The following is a 5,000-nucleotide window of genomic DNA, read 5'->3' on the forward strand; positions in this document are numbered from 1 at the left end:
TAGCTTCCATTTGCACTTGTTTTGTATGTTTTCACTACCGCTATTAATGCAAGTCAAAATTCCCATGAAAAATATAGTTCCGCGAACTGAAATTATGCTTTTTGCCAGTGAATATATTTCCCCTTCGTATGAATGTGTGCCAAGTCTCAGATTAACCTTTACAACAACAACAACCTCCTCTTTTAACCAGGAAGTTTTTCAGCAATCTGGTATAAGCTGAATTTTCATTTATACGACACACTTTAAAGGGGCAAAATGACATGCTCAAAAAGGAAGAGGAAGAAGAAAAAGAAACTGCAAAGGCTCTCTCTCTCCTCTCTCTCTCTCTCTCTCTCTCTCTCTCTCTCTCTCAGTGATCGACTACTGATATTTCCGATACCGAATTGAAGAGGGAACGTCCCATAACAGTGCCAAGGTGTAACCGAATTCCAAACGGGACGGTAGATAAATTGGAATAACTCATGAGCTTCATTTCTTGACACTTCTCGTAGCATCGGTTGCTATGAATATAGTACACTTGCATACAGTCCCAGGGAAAAGAGTAAATTGCTGTGAGTTTTCTTCTTTGCGATGTGATCGAAATATGTACAAGATAATAGATGTAAGAAGGTTTGTCTGTGTGTGTATATAATATATATATATATATATATATATATATATATATATATATATATATATATATATATATATATATATCTATATATATATATATATATATATATATATACATACATACATACATACAGTACAATACCTGTGGAGTCCAAAGACCGTAATTACTCATGGTATCCGTTCTTCTAGATCAATTCAGCAGGATCAGTTTACTGTAGTGTACCTCTTGCAATGTAACAACCACAATACTGAAGCCTTGGTAACCATGATTAGGCAGACACTAATTACCATGGGCCATCCAGTCCCCTAAACCTGCCTGCTTCATGGGGGAGATTATGAGACAAGGTGGAGGCCACAATTGTATATGAAAACTTTTTTTTTATGCCTAAGCATTTTGGAAATCTCTTCTAAAAAAGCAGATTTGAAATCTCCTTACTTTAAAAGCAGAGTAAGTGGTTTACAGACAAAGCAAAGAAGTGGAGTGAAATTTCATTGTTTTAGGACATGAACTGCCATACTGTTGATTCTTCAGGTAATCACTGACCTGCATCACTATAGCAGGTCAATTCGAAGTCAGAAGCTATTATAGACAACTGTGAGTTGGGTCATCATCGTTGCTTGACCTTCAACCTTCCATACTCTCAGAAAACTATCGTCATTTGACGCTTGTTATTTCCGGCGTCTGTTATGACAAACTACAAACTTACTTACGCGACTACTGATCTATTTATCTTCTCTTCGTTTCTCACTCCAAAGACTTTTAATGGTTCTCGTTATAGCACCTGAGTCAGCCCACGTTTCAAAAAGTTATGAAAAAAAAATAAAACATTTGTTGTCATCAGATAACGCTTGCCAACCGAATAGGAGAGACTAAACAAAGTGCGGGAGAAAATTGCGAGTTGATCTCGCTAGGAAAGCTTGAGCCTTCCTTTGATACCCTACGAGTAGGTTGTGTACTCCAGTAGCAAAGGAAAACCTCGGGACCTTTCCTGTCTCCTGTGTCCTTTGGCAAATTCTATGCACCATCATTTACCCGTTCGAGTATCAAATTACCAAGTAAACTATTCGATGTGGCGTCCTTGTGTAAAGCTACAGTCTTCTTCGTCTTACGAGTTCTTTTTTTTTCATTTATATACACACGAAATATCTGCTTGCCGACCGCGGCAAGTTGTATGCACCGTCATTTACCGCATTAGTTTCATTTTAACATGTGGAATATTTGATGCGGCGTCCTTGTGTAAAACCTCCCTCCTTTATTTTACTAGTCCTTTTTTTATCCAATACCACGAAGATCCTTGAGTCTCCATTTTTTCTTGACGCACTTCTCTTTGTCGACCAAAAACATTCATATGCAAACGCTTGCGACTATTGGGATTAAATTTATAATGTGACGGTAGCGTTCATTATCAATGTACAAGACTTCAGACTGATAACTGAAAAGCTGGGACTCACATCTTCAGTAATCTTTTATGTCACTGTCTGTGAACATCGGTATTCTGCGACATATTGCCTTCAAAATTCAATCGCATTAAAAGCAAATCTTTGCTGTTTCGTGGACCAGAGCGCAAATCTCATAACATCCAGGGATTATCACTGAATATTAACGCGTATTCAATTTCAACGATACGAACCGAAGTCTAGCAGTGTTACTAAAGCATTAGCATGTCGGTGTTATTTATGTGAGGAACGTCTGCTTGACTTATATCATTCATAAAAGCTGATCTCCATTTGAACAATAATCGTATGATGGTCTTTTCCCATTTATGAAAGCAAGATTGAATATTGAATCAGCTCTACCAGTTAACAGAATGGATCTCGAATATACTGAAATGGAAGGGAGTGGTAGGTACACGTTATAAATATATATCTCTTTCACCAACCGTCTCTTATCTAGGAAAGTTGACTTTGATTTCGAGATTTTATAAGTAGTATTGGGGACTATCTTCCTCTTGACAAACAAGCAGCTAGCATGAAGAGAGAGAGAGAGAGAGAGAGAGAGAGAGAGAGAGAGAGAGAGTCCCCGGAGCGCTGTGAAAAAAAACTTTTCTTGAAATATTAACTCAGATATACTGTTACTTTTCTGATCGCGTTTATATTTTACTTTTATTATTTTTGTTTTTATTATTGTCTAGAAAGAGTCATTGCCATAAACAATTCCAAATCCAAATAATGGCCACCAGACAAAAAGGATGTTTGGGTTTGGAGCAAAATAACAGAACACTTTCTATCGAAACCGACGTAGACAGAGGACACCTCCAACTCCCATCTTGGCCGTTTGCGTTCCTGAAACCAGTGAGGTTCTTAGCATGTCTTTCTTCATATTCTTTCACCCTCTTTGCCCTCTTTAGGCAAAAGGTGAGTGGATCCGCAGACTTAATGTAAAGTGTAACGATTGTTGCTGGCTGGAAGGAACGATGTGCAAAGACTTTATGTGGTGGGCTTCATGTTTCTATTTTTGTACTTGTTTTCATTTTCACTGATTTTATCTAAAAGTCTCAACATCCTCAACATTCATATTTTCATTATCGTTTGCTACTCTTGATCGTGGAAAAGATGAGCTTTCGCTCTCAGCTATAAATATTTGGATATTTCCCTCTAAATTAAATGGTTTGAATGTAATACATACACTTGAGCGCCTAGTTTTCACTGGAAGTATCACTGTGGAAACAGACTTTTGGTTAACCGTCACATGGACAGCAGAAAAAAGAAAAAACCTAAAGTTTGACATATCTGAATAATCGGAGCAACAGGCGTGGGTATTTCTTCAGCAGTTTCTAAGACAGTTAGTTGCATGACTTGTAATGAAACTTTCAGCCCCGCAGAAAACGTTACGGTTCCTGAAATGAATTTTGTATTTGAGAAGAGGTGAGTGGGTATTCATAAACCAGTTAGTGCTTCATATTTTCAGTTTCAGTGAAATGAAGGTAAACCTTCAAAGGCTGAACAACATGTAATCCATTCAGACTATTTACTGAACGCTAACGGACTTTCCAGATGACTATGTGTAGCTTTATTCTTGTTTTATGTTATATTTAGCATATAATGAAATCTCGTTTTGACTGAAAATAGTACCCGGATCAGGATTTATATTAATCGGAAAAGTAATTTTTGGAGTGATCTGTGAACTACGTTTCTTTCAATTTCCTCAAAAATCGACAGAGAATGTTCCAGTCATTCATACTTCTTTCACATTCCCAACCTGAAGGCGTCAATGAGTGATGTATGAAGGCGCCGCTTGAGACCGAATCATCTCGACACAAGAGAACAGTGACGCGATTGAACTGAAAGCAACTTCGGAAGTGATTTTGTTATATTCTCCTGGAAACTGGTAGTTCATGGCACCCTCATCCCTCAAGGGGATGGGGGGATTAAAGTCGAAGAATTACATCCAAGGGGAGAGAGAGAGAGAGAGAGAGAAGAGAGAGAGAGAGAGAGAGAGAGAGAGCATTCAGGGGTTGAGGATCACAAAAGCATTAGTCTTTGGACAGGATAAGTTTGGCTTATTCCATATCTGGTATTGCTTTTGCCTGAGCTTTATTCATGGGAATCATCATTCCCCTTTTTACACGATTATTCCTTTCCTTCTTTTAACGTCTAATACACAGAAGAAATACGTGACAAGATATCATTTTGTAATACTGCAACATTTTTCAGCTGGTTAATGGAATCATGAGGATTGCCTAAGCGGCCTGAAAACAAGACACATATAATTATAGTACTGTAGTTTACAAAAGGCATTAGTTAAGGATATATTCCATGTAGGTGTAATTGCATTAGAAAAACACTATTCTGATTGACCTCTGAATATGTTCTGAGATAAAGACAAAATCCACGAAGGAAAGTGAAACAATGGAATACCACGGCGAGGCCTCTCGGCTTCTTGTCCTTTACTGCTTAGATAAGGACGATAAATCGAAAGGCTTTACAGCAGTATTCTATTATTATTCCTTTGGGGAGTTTGTCTCTATTTATTTAGTGACCACGTTCCATATATTCGTAATTTTACGGAAAAAAGTTGACATTCGCCTGTAAATCTGCACTAGAGAAAAAATCCTGAGTGACCTCCGAAGATAATTTCAAGTCTCGGTGTTGTAGATAAACAAATGGTTCGTCTGTACAACGACATTATAAAGACAAAAATCCTGCCCGACCTCCGACCTCTGGTAACATTATGGAAATATGATGGCACAGAAACAGGGGACACATCGTTTGCAATAATGAAATTTGGAGAAAAAAATATCCTTACTGACAACTGGAAATCCTGTGATGTTTTACTGTTAGAGACACAGAAGCAAGTTTCGGGTGTAGAATGGTATTAGAAAGAAAATATTCCAAATGATCTACGGGTATAATCTGAGGTTCTGATAACAGAAACTGAAGCCATTTCG

This window comes from Macrobrachium nipponense, chromosome 2 (genome assembly GCF_015104395.2).
Source record: "Macrobrachium nipponense isolate FS-2020 chromosome 2, ASM1510439v2, whole genome shotgun sequence".
In the NCBI taxonomy this organism is placed as follows: Eukaryota; Metazoa; Arthropoda; class Malacostraca; order Decapoda; family Palaemonidae; genus Macrobrachium; species Macrobrachium nipponense.